Below are 17,500 nucleotides of genomic sequence, written 5' to 3' on the forward strand. Positions count from 1 at the left end.
AAGGACCGTCTAAGACTCTCATTGAAATGCCAATACTTAAACCTGTCGAACAACGTATTACTAGATGCACGACTAGACAAATGCTAGAATCTCACAAGCAGGTGGACCCCCAAACACAATGTGCTAAGAAAGAAGTTAAGAAGCAAACTGGAGCCATGGGAAGAGCCGGGTTGAAGATTAGTCTTGTGGAGAGAGATCTTCAGCAAATGCTTTCAACGCTCCAGATCAGACCCAAAGATGCTTAAGCTATTATCTTGGAACGTGAATGGATTGAACTCCCCACAAAAAAGGAAAAAAATATTTTATTATTTGAAGCAATTTAATAATGACGTTGTTTGTCTTCAAGAGACTCATATTAGGTTGCAAGACCAGAAGTATTTCGTGAATTCAAAATTGGGAACATCTTATGCTGCCTCTGATTTGGTAAAGAAAAATGGTGTGGTGATATATATAAATCAAAGATTTTCAACTAAAGTTATAGAGGCGGATGACACTGGTAGATATATAGAAATTGAACTTGATACAGACTTTGGTCCTATTTTGGTGCTAGGAATATATGCACCTAACCAACGCCAAGAAAGCTTTTATAAGATGCTCCATTTAAAAATTTTAGATTGGAATTTTAAGAGTATTCTAATAATGGGAGATTGGAATGGAGTGATTTCTCCAAGGATAGATAAGAGTACAAAGACTAAACTCACTACCAAATTACCAAAGGCTTTTTTTGACTTACAAGACGACTTGAAATTAAAAGATGTTTGGAGGACACAACATCCAAATGAGATGGATTTTTCTTTCTACTCAGATAGACATAAATCCTTTTCAAGGATTGATTTCTTTTTGTTAACACCGGATCTACTTCCTAAAGCGAAGAAAACCAAGATATTCTCCAGGACACTTACTGACCATAGCCCGGTGTGGTTACAAATTGAGTTAGGGAAGAGGCCAAGAAGGTCTTGGAGAGTAAATGAAAATTTATTTAGATACGAAAAAAATGTTGATAAACTTAAAAAACACATGAAGGAATTTTTCAGTTTTAACACGAATAAGGGTACTCCCATTGAAACAGTTTGGGATGCAAGTAAAGCTTACATGCGTGGGGTCCTGATACATATGAATTTCAAACATAAACAAATTAGACAGAAAAGGAGAATGGAATTGGAAGATGAAATAAAAAGCAAGGAACAGCTGCTTATAGCAAACCCGAAAGACGAGGCGCTCCAGATGGCGCTAAAGCTGTTGAAAGATCAATTTCAAATGCTTATAGCAGAACAAACAGCAACTAACTTACAATTTGCTAAACATAACACCTTTGCTAACGCTAATAAACCTGTTAGGTGGTTGGCTTATACTTTGAGAAAGAACACAAATGACAGAATTATTGATAGAATTGAGTATGGAGGGAAGACGGTATATCAACAAGATTTGATTAAAAAATCATTTGTGGACTATTATGCTAAGCTATATGTACAGGATAATATACAGAACAAGTCAGTAGATGATTTTTTGGAAGGAAAAAGGGTTACTAAAATTTCTGTGTTTCAAAAGGCAAATCTGGAACGTCTGATAACTGCTGATGAGATCACTTTAGCTATAAATCAACTTAAATTAGCTAAGGCTCCAGGGACTGATGGTTTGACTGCAATGTACTATAAAACTTTACAACTGGAAATGATTGAATATCTTACACAACTATTTTGTAATATACAGCAAGGAGGTAAAATACCCTCCTCATGGAAAGCGGCTTTTATCTCATTGATACCTAAAGACAAAGAGGGCCCTAAGAAACCAGAGGATTACAGGCCAATATCTCTTCTGAACACAGATTATAAAATATTTGCTAAGGTACTAGCCAACAGATTGATGCCGGTTATCCAAGAGATTATTCATCATGATCAAGCAGGATTTATTGAAGGCAGACACATGAAGGAGAATGTAAGGCAACTCATAGATTTAATTGACTATCTTGATAAGAATAAGCAGATCTCTGCAGTGCTGGTCTTCTTGGATGCAGAGAAGGCCTTCGATCGAGTGAATTGGAATTTTCTAACGAAGACTTTGGAAAAGATGGATATGGGACCACGATTTCGACAGGCGATTGGAGCAATTTATCAGCAACAAAATGCACAACTTATTATTAATGGAAATTTGTCAACAACTTTCGAGATACAAAAAGGCACAAGACAAGGTTGCCCATTATCCCCATTGTTATTTATTTTAACTTTGGAAGTCTTGTTGAACGCAATTCGGGACTCAAAATCCTTAGATGGCATAGCTATCAGGCAAAAGGAATACAGAACTATAGCATTTGCCGATGATCTGGTTGTTACCCTTTCACATCCTTTGAAGTCAATAATCCAGATGAAAAATATCATAGTAGAATTTGGCATGGTGTCTGGGTTTAGACTAAATCAAAACAAAACGAAAATGATGGTTAAAAACATGACAGAGACTCAAAGAAAGAGACTTGTAAGTTTAGCAGGTTTTGAAATAGTCTCCAAAGTCAAATATTTAGAAATACAAATAACAGAATCAAATACAAAACTTTTCTTAAATAACTATGAAGTGTTGTGGCAAAAGATACAGAAAGATCTTGAAGTGTGGAAAAAGTTACAATTGTCTTTGCTTGGAAGGATCTCAGCAATTAAAATGAACATTCTGCCTAGATTTATCTTTTTACTCCAGATGATACCGGTGCTTAAATCAGATAAAACTTTGTTAAACTGGCAAACAACATTAAATAAATTTGTTTGGAAGGAGAAAAAACCGAGAGTAAAGATGAAGATTATGCAAGATACTCGTGAAAGAGGCGGCCTTAGACTCCCAAACCTTCGATTGTACTATGAAGCTGCGGTACTAACGCATGTAGCAGATTGGTTTGGGAAAACAAAAATGGATTTGCTGAATATAGAAGGCCATGATCTTGTTCTGGGATGGCATGCATATCATTTTTATGAAGATAGGGTGGATAAAGTGTTTAACAATCATGTTCTCCGAAGTGCCCTGATGAGAATATGGAAGAAGCACCGGCCCAATTGGGATTATAAAATACCGCTTTGGTTGGATCTTGCAGATATCATGGGGATTATGAATACTAAGTCACTCGGGGGTTGTTTATATAAAGATGTGCTTATTGCTGATGGGGACGAATGGAAGTTAAAAACTTTGGAACAACTGTTGGAAGAAGGAATTATTTCAAATTGGTTACATTACATACAGCTACAGAAGAGATGGGAAGAAGATCGTAGGGTCGGTTTTATGGATAAAGAAGTGGAACTGATCAAGCAGATAAAAGAGACTGGCCCAAATCAAGTTAAAAGAATATATAATGTACTGTTAGAAAGAGATTCAGAAAGTGAACTGGTTAAGGATTGTATGATTAAATGGGCTCAGAATTTTGGTGAAGTGGTCATGTTGGAAACGTGGGAAAAATATGGGTTCAGAATGTTAAATTTACACAGTCACAGAATCTAAGGGAGAACTTTTATAAAATGTTTTACAGATGGTATTTAGATCCTAAAAAATTATCATGCATGTACCCAAATGTTCAACCAAAATGTTGGAGATGTGGGTGCCTAGACGCTACCTTTTTTCATGTATGGTGAACTTGAAATAAGGTTAAAGCTTTTTGGATAAAAATATGGTGGGTTATGGAGAATGTATTTAAGAAAAGAATACAATTTACTCCACAAATGTTTTTATTGGGTATAACTAAGGACTTTACTAAAGGGGAAACAAAATTGGTTTTGTATATGGTCACAGCAGCTAGGTTGTTGATTGCGCAACATTGGAAAAAAGATTTTTTACCGACAATTGATCAATGGATTCAGAAGGTGGCGGGGTTCACCGAAATGGCAAAAATTTCAGCTTTTTTAAGAGCTCAGAAGCAGGAGAATTACACACAGGAATGGGTAAAATGGATTGATTATATACAGAATAAATACCAGACTAGGAGGTATTATGTAGCCTTTAGGTAAGAATGTTTAGACTGATAGATGATCAGAGTAAATAATACATGGGATGCTTGGAATTGGTAGAGTGGTGTATAGCGGAAGTCAGGGGGGAGGGTTGAGTGGGAGGTGGGGGTGGGTTAGGGTGGAGGGTGGGGTAATATATACACATAATTAAACTAGAAGATGGGATTAATGAAATATTGTTATTTTAAGAGAAATTTATATTATGATTTATATATGTTTAATTAACTTAGAAGATGGGATTAATGGGCTATTGTTACTTTAAGAGAAACTTATATTATGATTGTTGGGAGGTGAGGGGAGGGGGTACAATATGTGAATGAGTAATCTACTTTAAGACGGGGGAGGGGAGGGGGTAAAATATTTGGTATAATATCTGAATGAGAAAAATTTGGGGGGGGTTGGGGGGAGGGGAGGGGGCATACTATCTGTATGTGATTTACATTGTATGGTGGGGGGGTTAAAAGGGGGAAAATTTGTTTGTATAAAACTTTTTCAATTTAAAAAAAAAGAATCTATAGAGCACTTTGATCACTCTATTTTCTGACTGTATCAAAAGTTTATCTAATATTGTGTAGTCTTTGGCAATACCTTCGTTCTTCCTATCGTGTGCATACCTTGATTGTATCTGTAAATAAGACCACCATTCTACTTGTACTCCTAGTGATGTCAATTCTGATCTAGTTTTGAGCTCCCCCTGTCTGTTCAATAACTCTTTATATGTGACGATATTTTCCATATTGATTAAATTTGGGTGTATGTATGCTTCCATTGTAGATAGCCAAATAGGTATTTTGGTATAGTGGTCATGTTTAATTTTGTTCCATATTAGTAGCAGAGATTGTCTGATGTAATGTCTACTAAAATATTTGTGTGCAGATCCTTTTTCATACCAGAGGAAGGCATGCCAGCCTGCTTGGAGGTCATGGTCTTCCAATTTGAGTAATCTTTTATTTCTCAGCATTATCCATTCCCTTAGCCATGTTAGTATGGCCGCAGTATAGTAGAGTTCCCAATCTGGTACGCCAAATCCTCCTTTTTCCTTAGTGTCTTGCATAGCCTTAAGTTTTATTCTTGGTTTTCTTCCCTGCCAAATAAATTTTGAAACCAATTGATTCAAATCCTTGAAGACACCTTTTTCTAATTCAATGGGAATATTCTGAAATAGGAATAGAAATTTTGGTAATATATTCATTTTTATAACTGCGATCCTACCCATCAGGGACAGTTGTAGGTTTTTCCACCTTTCTAGATCTTTCTTAGTTTTATTAATCAAATCAATATAATTATCTTCTTTGATGGTCACACACCTCACAGATAAATGTATACCACGATATTTAACTTTTTTGACAGTTTGGATACCCAATTTCTTCGTTAACTCCTCTTTCGCTTTTGATGTCATATTTTTGGTCAGCATTTTGGTCTTCGTCATATTTATCTTTAAACCAGCTATTTTCCCATACTCTGTCAATTCCTCAATGAGTTTCGTACCAGACTTTATAGGATCTTCTAACACAAACACTAGATCGTCCGCGAAGGCCTGTAACTTAAATTGCTCCTTTTTGATTTCTAGTCCCTTTATCTGTACCTCTTTACGTACATTCCTAGCTAATACTTCTAGGGTTAATATAAACAGCAGGGGGGATAGGGGACAACCTTGTCTTGTACCTTTCTGGATTACAATACTTTGTGTTAATTCACCATTGATTATTACTTTGGCTTTTTGATTTGTATAAATTGCTCTAATCGTGTTTATAAATTAATCCCCACAATCCATGTATTCTAATTGCTGGTGCAAAAATTCCCAGTTGACATTGTCAAATGTCTTTTGAGCATCGAGACAGATTAGTGCAACCTGTTTTTCATTGTGCACTTCATAATATTCAAGAATATTCAGCATAATTCTCATAATGTTTTTAATTTGTCTTCTGGGGAGGAATCCGTTTTGATCTGTATGGATGAATAATGTAAGGAATTTTTTCAACCGTTCTGCTATTATTGAAGCAAAAATTTTGTAATCTGCATTTAGCAGTGAGATTGGTCTGTAGTTTTGTATAAACATCTGGTCTGCATCCGCCTTAGGTAATAATACAATATTAGCCTCCATCCATGATAATGGTGTCTTCGCCTCTTTCAACACAGTGTTATAAACTTCCAACAACGTTGGAGCAAGCATATCCTGGAATTCTTTATATATTTCCGCTGGCAACCCATCCGGCCCTGCAGCTTTATTATTCTTCTGTCTTTGTATGGCCTCGATTATCTCTGATGTTTTAATGTCCTCATTGAGCATGTCCTTAATCTCCTCTGGTACCTTTGGCAGGTCTGACTTTTCCAAGTACTGTAATATTCCTTCCTTTGTATGCTCTCGGTTTTCTCTATATAATTGTTCATAGAACTCTTGGGTAATCCTTTTCTTTTCCTCTAGTTGGTAGCAGATCTCGCCTTTTTCATCTTGTAGTTTATTGATCCAATTCTCTTGCTTTTGCTTCCTCAACCTATAGGACAGTCACAGCCCCAGTTTATTTGCATTCTCAAAGACGTTTTGTTTTGCTTTTTTTATAGATTGTGCCAATTTTGCTTTTTCAAATATAGCCAATTCATGTTTAATCAGTTCCATATTTCCTTTTATACTTCTGTTCTGCAGTTTCTTTTGCAGTTCACTCTCTAAATTTCTATACCTTTCTTTCAGCTCTCTTATTTTTAGATTCTCAGTTTTTTTCTTCCTGGCTGTGGCTGATATTATGACCCCTCTTATAAATGCCTTAGTTGTATCCCATAAGTTTTGTATGGATGTATCTCCTGGCCCATTTTCTATGAAGAAAAATCTTAATTCTTGGTTAACTCTTTTAATATATTCCTGATCTTTTAGAATTGATCTATTGAGTAACCAACGATAACTGCCCTTTTGTTTTTTCCAAATAATCCTCATGGGATTGTGGTCAGCCCATAGATTGGGTTCTATATCTATCTCCTTCACTTCTGAAATTAACTCCATCGGCAGCCAGACCATATCTATCCTTGACCAGGATTCGTGTCTATTCGAGTAGAAGGTATATTGCTTTCCCTCTGGACATCTTTCTCGCCATACATCATACAGATTAAGTTCTTCAGCCATTTGGAAGAATGACCTTCGCAAAGTTCTCCTAGCTCCCTTTCTCTTCTTTCCACTTTTATAGTCCCGTTTCGGGTCAACTATAGCATTGAAGTCACCCAGTAAACAAACATTTTCATTTCCCATCTCTCGAATAATGCTATGTAGTCTATGATAGAAATTTTCCTGGCCTTCATTAGGTGCATATATTACAACCAGTGCCACCTTTTTTTGGTTTAACATTATTTCTACGATTAATATTCTCCCTTCCTCATCATGATAAATTAGTTTAGTCTGGATCGTGTCTTTGACATATAATGCTATTCCTCTTTTCTTTTGGTCAGCTAGTGCCGTGTAAAGTTTACCCAATCTAGGACATTCTAAGATCTGGATCTGTCTTTTAGTCATATGGACCTCTTGCATTGCAATTATATCGTAGTTCAAATGGTTTAATTTATTAAATATTGTTTTCCTCTTCTGGGGTAAGTTTAGACCATTAATATTCAATGATAGAATCTTGATTTCTCCCGACATACTTCTATGTGTATTTAGGTCGTGTGCTTCTTTTTTTTTTTTTTTTTTTTTGCTTTTTTAAATTGTTTTAATTAAACAAAAAACACACACAAAAACATTCTTCATTACATCTTCGAGAAAGCATGTCGATTGGTTTCAAATAAATTTCGTGCGTTACTACAATCATTCTTTATATTAAATTCATATTGAATTGTACATTTTAAATCAAAAATCTTTATACCATCAATATACCATCATTCTCATTTAACTATATTTGTTTAAACGTGCTTTTGTCTAGAATCATTTATATTTATATTATAATAAATCTAGACAAAAATTTATTACTAGAAGTTATAAGTACCCAGGAGAGATTACATCTTTATAGCAAAACCTAAACAAAAAAAAAATTTAATAAAATTAGTAAATCTTTTCTCCAGGTCCCATATTATGGTTTATATCCAAATTGTTTTTACCAGTTAGAGTTATTATTTCATTATTATTGTCATGATGGATTATCTGTTAACGAATAAATATTTTAAAAACAAAAACATTCTATAAGCAGCTACAACGTTCTACTTATTAATCACCAAAAATTAACTAAGTTTTTATTTATTTTTTTCCCATTCAATTATGTTTTATTTGGGTTTCACCATTCTTAACTTTCTTATTTTACCCATAACTATTATTTTTAAGTTTTGTTACATTCCTTCATTGATTCTTGTTTCTTTTCTCCATCCACCTATACCATTTATCCCATATCTGGTAGAATTCTGATTCTTCTTTTCCCTGAATTTCTTTAGTTAGTTTGTCCATTTCAGCACAGTCCATAACCTTTCTTATTATTTCATCTTCACTTGGAGTTAGTTTGTTTTTCCATTTCTGGGCATAGGCAATCCTTGCCGCCGTTATTATATGTAGTATTAAATACTGGATTTCTTTTTTGTATTTCGCAGACATTATTCCTAATAAGAAGATTTCCGGTTTCCATTCTATTTTAACTCCCGTTATTGCCTCCAGCCAATTTTTGATCTTTTTCCAAAACTTTTTAGCCTCCTCACAGGTCCACCATAAATGGTAATACGTTCCATGAATCGATTCGCATTTCCAACATTTTGGGGAGGTATTTGATGATATTTTAGCTAACCTTGTTGGTGCCAGGTGCCATCTCTAAAACATTTTGTACTGGCTTTCCTTGTATGCAACTGAGAGTGTCATTTTTAAGTTTGTTCCCCAAAATTTTTCCCATTTGTCTAATTCAATATTATATCCAAAGTTCTGCGCCCATTTTATCATTTGTTCTTTCACAATTTCCTCTTCCATTTTATACTTCAGGAGAAATTTATATATTCTCCCTATCATTTTTCTATCTGGGCTTTGAATGATTTTATCCAATTCGTGTGGTTCTGTTTCAATGTCGTATGATTTGGTATCTTTATTGTATTTAGTTTTGATTTGAAGGTAAGTTAACCAGTCAACTTTCATATTCTGTTCTGCCAATTCTTCAATTGTTTTTAAGTTTCCCTGTCTATCAATTAAGTCTCTATATCTTAGCATTTTGTTCCAATCTATAAAATTTGGATGGGTCGTCCTTTCTGTCGGTGATAGCCAATTCGGAATTTTCACATAGTGGGTTTTTTTTTTTTTTTTTTAGCCATTTTTGCAATAACGCTCTTCTAATTAAATGATTTTGAAAGTATTTGTGCGTTTCATTTTTATCATCCCATAGGAATGTGTGCCAGCCTGCTGGCAAATCATGGCCTTCCAAAGTCAAAATTCTTTTATTCTTTAGCTCTATCCAATCCTTCACCCATGTTATTGATACTGCCGATACGTATAAATCCCAATTTGGTAATGCCTCCCCTCTCCTTGCTGTCTTGCATTGACTTTAGTTTAATCCTCGCTTTTCGTCCCTGCCAAATAAACCTAGCGGTTATTTTGTTTAATTCTTGAAAGAATTTTTTACCCGGATTAATAGGTGCGGCTTGCAACAGGAATAAGATTCTTGGTAGAATATTCATTTTAATTGTCGCTATACGTCCCATGAGTGATAGTTGAATATTTTTCCAATTTTCTAACTCTTTCTTTATTTGTATCGCTAATTTATTATAGTTATCATCTTTAATTGTGGAACATTTTGCCGACACCCAGATCCCCAAGTATTTCACTTTCTTAGTTATTTGCATTCTGGTTGTTACTTCCAGTTCCTCTTCTTGCTTTTTTGTCATGTTCTTGGCTATCATTTTTTTTTGTTTTTATTGACCTTTAATCCTGCCACTTCGCCATATTCTTCCAATTTTTGAATTAATTTCCGACTGGATTCTAATGGGTCCTCTAGTACAAATACTAGGTCATCGGCATAGGCATCATTTTTGAGTCTTAAACCTTTTATTCCCTGGTCCTTCCGAATTTCATTTAATAAAATTTCCAAAGTCAAACACTCAATCTCTGTTAAGAAACAGCAAAGGAGAGAGGGGGCATCCCTGTCTGACTCCTTTTTTTACTTCGATCTTCTCTGTTAATTCTCCATTCATCAGAACTTTGCCTGTCTGATTGTTATAAAATCCTTCTATCATTTTTATAAATTTTTCACCGAATTTCATCTCATCCAATATTGTTATTATAAATTTCCAGATTACGTTGTCAAATGCTTTTTGTGCATCAAGGAAAACCAGTACCATTTGTTTTTCTGGATGCGCCTCGTAGTACTCTATTATATCTAGGATGATTCTCGTATTATTTCTAATGTGTCTGTGGGGTAAAAATCCATTTTGGTCTGGGTGTATTCGTTCATTTAAAACCTGTTTGATTCTTCCTGCCATAATTGCTGCAAATATTTTATAATCGGAGTTTAGTAATGAAATTGGCCTGTAGTTTTGAATTTCTTGTAGGCTGGTTTCTTCTTTTGGGATTAACGATATTATTGCTTCTGTCCATGATTCCGGTATCTTGGCTTTTCCTAAAACTTCATTAAACATTTCCACCCCTAACTCTTCCAATATTATTTTATTATATTTATATAGCTCCACCGGTATTCCATCTGGTCCTGGTGTTTTATTATTTTTCTGGTTTTTCAAGACTAGTTCCACTTCGGCTAACGTTATTGGCCTGTTTATCGCCTCCGTTTGCTCTTTTGAGATTGGTGTTATCTTTGCTGTGTTTAAATAATGCTTTATTTTATTTTCCTCCATACTATCTTGTGCATATAGTTTTGTGAAGTATTTATGAATAATTTTCTTCTTTTCTTCTGCTTTGTATTGAATTCTTCCCTCATCATCTTTTAATTGATATATCATCCTTTTTTCTCTTTCATTCTTCAGTCTGTATGCCAGCCATCGTCCAGGTTTGTTGGCTTGTTCAAAGTAATTTTGTCTGGCTGCTTTAATTTCCTGCGCTAATTCCTTTTGATTTATTAAGTTGAGCTTATGTTTGATTATCTCTCTTTTTTTCTTTTTTAATTTTATTCTTTGGGTCTTTCTGGAGTTCCTCTTCGGCTTCCATAAGTTCCTTTTGCATACATTCTTGTTGCTCTTTTTGTTTTCTAGTTTTCCTCGCCATATAGGCAATCGTAAGGCCTCTTGTGTATGCTTTCATAGTGTCCCAGAGATTTTGAATTGAGGTATCTTCTTTTTTATTTATTCTAAAAAATTGTTTTAGTTCTTTCTCCAGCATTTGAGTGTATTCTGTTTCGTTTATAATATTTGAATTCATCATCCATCTTTTTCTTCTTCTTTGACCTTTCCATCTTAATTTTATTGGATTGTGATCTGCCCACTCATTTGCTTCTATTTCAATTTCATCTACTTGATTGCATAGACCAGATGAAATCCAAGCCATGTCAATTCTTGATAGTGACTGATGGGGGTTCGAATAAAAGGTATATTGCTTTCTTGTTTTGTGCCTTTCTCTCCAAATATCGTGTAATTTATATTCCATTGCCATCTCAAAAAAGGATTTGGGTAGCGTATTTTTTTTCGTTTTATTTTTATTTTTGCTTTCATAGTCCATTTTTTAATCCACTATTGCATTATAATCCCCAATTAAGCAAATATTTTCATATTCTAATTCGTTTATTTTGTTGTGCAGTTTCCTATAGAATTCCTCTTGTTTCTGATTTGGTGCATATATGACTATTAATAATATCGGTTTTTCTGTTGTCTCTAATTCAATCATTAGTATCCTGCCTTCTTCATCAGAGTAGACTTCTTTGGAATTTATTTTTTCCTTTATATAGATTGCCATCCCTCCTTTTTTCCCCCGCTAGTGCTGTGTATAATTTCCCTAGTTTTTTGTTTTCCAATAAGTTCTTATGCTCCCTTTTAATATGCACTTCCTGTATGCAGGTTATATCTACCTTCAGTTTCTTAAGTTTATTAAACATCTGCGCTCTTTTTTTGGGTGCGTTCAGTCCATTCAAGTTTGTTGAGATAATTGTTATTTCCTGGTCCATCTTTAGATGGGTTTTTTTGTTGTTGTTGTTGCTTCTAGTTTGTATCGGACTTTTCCCTCTCGCGCCCTCCTTTTCTGCTCTCTCTCTTTCTTGCCTCTGTTCTTCTTTCCTGTTTCTTTCTTTGTCTTCTGATGTTTCTTCCTCTTGGCCTCGACTTCCACTTTCTAGGTCCCCTTTACTTCCTTGTTCTTCTTCCCCTGTGTAGTATTTCTCATAGAATTCCTGCGCTTCTTCTATATTCTCTATCTTATACCTTTTTCCTTGCCAAGACACCAGTACCCCTTCTGGTATCAACCATCTGTACATTATTCTGTTTTTATTTAACTGGTTTGTTAAAAATTGGTATTGTCTACGTCGTTCACGAATTCTCCGTGGAATCTGTTTAAGCGTGATCAACTCTTTTCCCTGATATGTAATCGTCCCTTCTCTGGTTTTTTTGTATACTTCATCTCTGGTTGTTTTTTTGGCAAATCTTACATGCACTTCTCTCGGGAGCCTGTGTCTTCTGGCGTAATTAGTATGCACTCGGTAAGCTTCATCAATATCCCCTCTCAACTCTTGTTCTTTCCTCTTTAAAATTTCAGTGAAGATTTCATTCATTTTTCCTTTCAGGTCTTCCTCCTTCTCTTCCGGTATGTTTTGGAATCTTAAATAGAATGCAGCTCTTTCATTTTCAAGTCGAATTATTGATAACTCTAGTTCTTTATTCACTTGTCTATATTCTAGCTCCATTTTTTCCATCTTCTGATCTGTTTGTTCTATTTTTCTTTCTATGTTCTGGATTTTCTGTTCATTGATTGCTAAGGCATTCTGTATCTTTTCAATTTTGTCATCCACGGTTTTAATATTTCCTTTCAGTTCTCCCATTTCATTTTTCATTTCTTCATGATTCCTCCTTGTCTCTTCATGATTTGTAGCTGTCACTTCTTGGTTTTTTATAAGTGTCTCTTGTATCATTTGAAGCATTAATTGCATACTTTGCATTGTTGGTGCTGGTCCTGTTGTTTCTGCCATCTTTCCGCCTTTCTCCAGTCCCAATGCACTCTCAATTGCTCTTTGATTTGAGGAGGGGGGTGTTGCCGAAGTCATATTAGGTGTGGTTTTTTTAATTAACTTTCCTGAAGTTGCCATTCTTATCCCCCTATTTATCCTTGTCCACAATTGCATATAAGTTCTACTTTACTTCTACTTTATCAGCAATATCAATGTTATCAATCTTATCAATAATTATATATCTCAGTATTTAGCAATAATTAACCTTCCTTAATATCACGTTTCAATATCTACACATTCTTATGTATTATTCCATTCTATTTTGATCCTTAATTATCATATATCTTAGAGGTATATATCACACAGTTATCTTATACAAATAGATGTCTCTCAATTGTATCAATTATAAGGGTAATAAGTAATAAGTTTCTCTCTATACATATATATCAGCTTATGTCACCGGTTTCTTCAGACTGCAGGTTCAAATTTAATCCACTAGGTGTCACCCTCTGTTCAGTATCACTGTTAGTGTCAATCAGTTAATGCAACAAGTCCTGCGACAAAGGAAAATAGGGGTGGGTGGGTGGGTAATGAAGCCCTCTAATCGTTCCAAAAGAGCAAGAAGAAAAAGTCAACAAGTCAACAACCAACCCGAATGTTGAACAATTCTTCTGTACTTTACACGTATTCTCAACAGTTACTATGTCCTACTCCTGTTATCCATGCCGGGTTTTTGTTCTCCCTCTGGCCAATTTAGTTCAAGTTATTTACGCCGTCAATTCAAGGTCAGTAATTCTGCTCTCACAGCTTTTCGGCAAAAGTCTGAAAAATCTCCTTCTCAGAGCCTCCTTCTTTCCAGCTCACCCTCTCAGCCAGTTATGCGTTGTTTCCCTCTTCTTTGGGTTGTCAATAATAGTAACAGATGTCTCGATTTCAACTGCTTTCTCTCTTTGCTTCCTTCTTATGCGGTCGCCATTGCTCCGGTCCTGACAAAGTGGCAGGATGATTCCTCGTCCGTTTAGTGGGTTTCTCCTGTCGCTGGGAGGATTTGCCTTATCACCCCAGCGTCTTCAGAGTTTCCCCCTTAATCTGTTGGTCCCTCCAGGATCCACAGCACTCAAAAATGAGCCCAAACGAAGAAGTTAGAGTTAGAGGTCAGGAGAGCTCCCGTTCCTCAACTCCAAGCACGCTGAAGTCACCACAGGAAGTCTCTGGTCGTGTGCTTCTTGTTGCCCTTCTTTCTCTCACTTCCTTTGGTTCTTCCCCTTTTTCGTCTAGAACGACTTCTTTCTCCTTTCGTGTCTCCACTGGTTCCTTTTCTCTTCTTATCTGAGCCCTGAGTCCTTGCCTCCTTGCTCCCGACTGTTCTCCTTCGTCTTTCTCATCCTCCTGCCCAACAAGATTATTGTAAAAATCTTCCGCTTGTTCCAGCGTGTCTATTCTGAATCTTCTATCTCTCCAAGTTACCAGTACGCCCTCTGGCATCAGCCATCTGAAGTTAATTTCTAATTTGTTCAGGACAGACGTTAAAAATTGATAGGGCCTTCTTAATTCTCTAATTCTCCTCGGTACCTGTTTTAGGACTGTTAGTTGTCGTTGATTATAAATTATCGGGTCGTCTCTTGTTCTATTCAGCACCTCGTCACGTATTGATTCTTTAACAAACTTTACATGGACTTCTCTTGGTAGATTATTCTTTTTTGCGTAGTTTGTCTGTATTCTATACGTCTCGTTGATCTCGCTTGCCATCTCATCCTTTTCTATTCCCAAAGCCTTTGCCATAAGGTCTGCCATCGTGTCTGGTAAATCCTCGCCTTTTTCTTCCTTTACGTTCTGGAACCATAGGAATTGGGCTGCTTTCTCCGATTCTAATGTGAGGACCGTTAACTCAAGTTCCTTGTTTGCCTGGATCAGCCTAGAACTCAGCTGCTCCATTTTCCCATCCTCCTTTTCCAACCTTTCTTCTATTACATTTATTCTTTGTTCGTATTTATTGATCTGTTCCTGGAACTTCTCAAATTTATCGTCCATCTTCTGCATTCTCTCCTTTAATTCTACAGTATCATTCCTTATTTCTCTAATATCCTTTTTAAGTTCTTCGTGATTTTTAGCCATTACTCCTGCATGGTCTGTAATATCATCTGCAATTCCTTGGTTGAATTGGATCTTTCTCTCTGGAGCATATCCTCTGAAGATCTTTGGTTCGAAGGGCTGGCAGCCGCTAGGGATGGCTGGGATGCTGGCTTCCTCCCCGTGCCAATTTTCGTTAAATTTGTAGTACTTGTCATTTTTTGGAAGAATTGGATCCCTACTTTAGTTTTTCTCCAGAACTCCCACTTTCTTCTCTCCCTCGTAACTTTCTCCAGTCCTTCTTCTTTCTTTCTTTCTTTCTTTCTTTCTTTCTTTCTTTCTTTCTTTCTTCCTTTCTTTCTTTCTTTCTTTCTATCTTCCTTCCTTCCTTCCTTCCTTCCTTCCTTCCTTCCTTCCTTCCTGCCTACCTGCCTTCCTGCCTTCCTTCCTCTCCCTCTCCTCCCTTTCCCTCTCCTCTTCCCTCTTCCTCTACTCAATTATCAATTTTAAATAGTAATAGGGGGTAGTAAACTCTATATATCAATAAGTTCGTATGTTATATGAGAACAATTATCATAGGATAGGGAGAGAGTGAGAGAGACTTATCAATTTATCACTGTATATATATATATATATATATATATATATATATATATATGTGTGTGTGTGTGTGTGTGTGTGTGTGTGTGTGTGTGTGTGTGTGTGTGTGTGTCACACTTATAATACTCCTAAGTTTCTATTAATCTATTGATCTATTTTATTAACTTAATAAAATCTAAGAGTAAATTGCTTATAGTTATTACTTATATTGTGATCAAACAATCTCCTAAATTAATCAGTACTAATGTCAATAATATCGAAAAGGGTTGGGATTAATAATCTTACAGCAATAACAATAACAATAGCAGTATATTCCTTTGATGGTAGTATTATAACATTAATTCCTATTTTTTAGGTTTAACCTTAGATGCGACCCTCCTGTGTTGAATAATTATATGAGAGTGTTCTGGGTTCCCCTTCTCCGATGGATCTTATTTCTCTCTCTCCAGTTGTTTCTATTAGTACTGTCCAAAGATTAGCCTCAATATTCTCTAGTAGTCAGCTCTCTTGTTATCCAGAGAATATAGTCACCAAAATTCCTGTTTTCTCTTAAGGTATTAAGAGGGGGGTAAATTCCAAATTTCGCCAGTAGATGTCGCTCTTCCACTCTTCCAGAAGCTAACCAACTGCAAACTAACCACAAGCATATGTAGCAAAGTTATATTGCTTCCTTTTCTTCTTCCTCCTTCTTCCTTCAAGCCTTCAAGCCTTGGATAATTAACTCAATCCCCCTGAAGATATCTATGAAATCAGAGTTATTTACAACCGGCCTTTGTTATGTTAACAAATTAGATTTAGATTCAGCTCATCAGACAGTTCAGAGAGTAAAAGAAGATAGCCTCTAGCCTTCACTCAGCATATTACTCTCGCCGCTGTAATGGGGGGGGGGGGGGGAGGGATAAACAGCCCCCCCCCACTTCCTCTTGGAGCCCTTAATCTCTTGAGCTGTTTTGGAATAAAAATACCTTCCACCAAGATCAGGAATCTGTTAAATCACTTGCAACTCCGGCAGCTTCTCTGTAATAAATCCTCGCTTGCTTTGAACTGTTGTCAGCGCTCTGGGACGGCCATTAATGATCGCCCTCTTTTAAGAGAAATTTATATTATGATTTATATATGTTTAATTAACTTAGAAGATGGGATTAATGGGCTATTGTTACTTTAAGAGAAACATATATTATGTTTGTTGGGAGGTGAGGGGGTATAATATGTGAATGAGTAATCTATTTTAAGATAGGGGAGGGGAGGGGGTACAGTATTTAGTATAATATTTGAATGAGAAATTTTTTTGGGGGGTTGGGGGGAGGGGAGGGGGCATAGCATCTGTATGAGATTTACATTGTATGGTGGGGGGGTTAAAAGGGGGAAAATTTGTTTGTATAAAACTTTTTCAATTAAAAAAAAAAATGATCGCCCTCTTCCACGCCCGGGGTTATGAAGGAGATTTCAAGCACAGACCATGAATTGCCATCCTATGGTCGTGCCAAACCAACCTTCTCTCTTCAGTCTTCCCTCCAGGAAGTCTTGGTTTATCAAAATCTTTTCAGCAAACCCCTCCGGATGTTATACATGGCTGCTGTTAACGGAGCTCTCCTTCCAAGCAGCCATTTGTGCTGGCAGCAAGCCCCGCCTCAGGCTGTGAGTCTTAAAAAGACCTGAGTGAATCCAGCAAGAGAGAATTGGCAGAGGGGCTGGGAGTGTGTGTGTGTGTCTGTCTGTCTGTGTGTGTGTGTGTGTGTGTGTGTGTGTGTACAGGCTGTGAGTCTTAAAAACACCTGGGTGAATGAAGGAAGAGGGAAGAGGCAGATG

This window comes from Natrix helvetica, assembly GCF_964273705.1.
Source record: "Natrix helvetica genome assembly, chromosome: W".
In the NCBI taxonomy this organism is placed as follows: Eukaryota; Metazoa; Chordata; class Lepidosauria; order Squamata; family Natricidae; genus Natrix; species Natrix helvetica.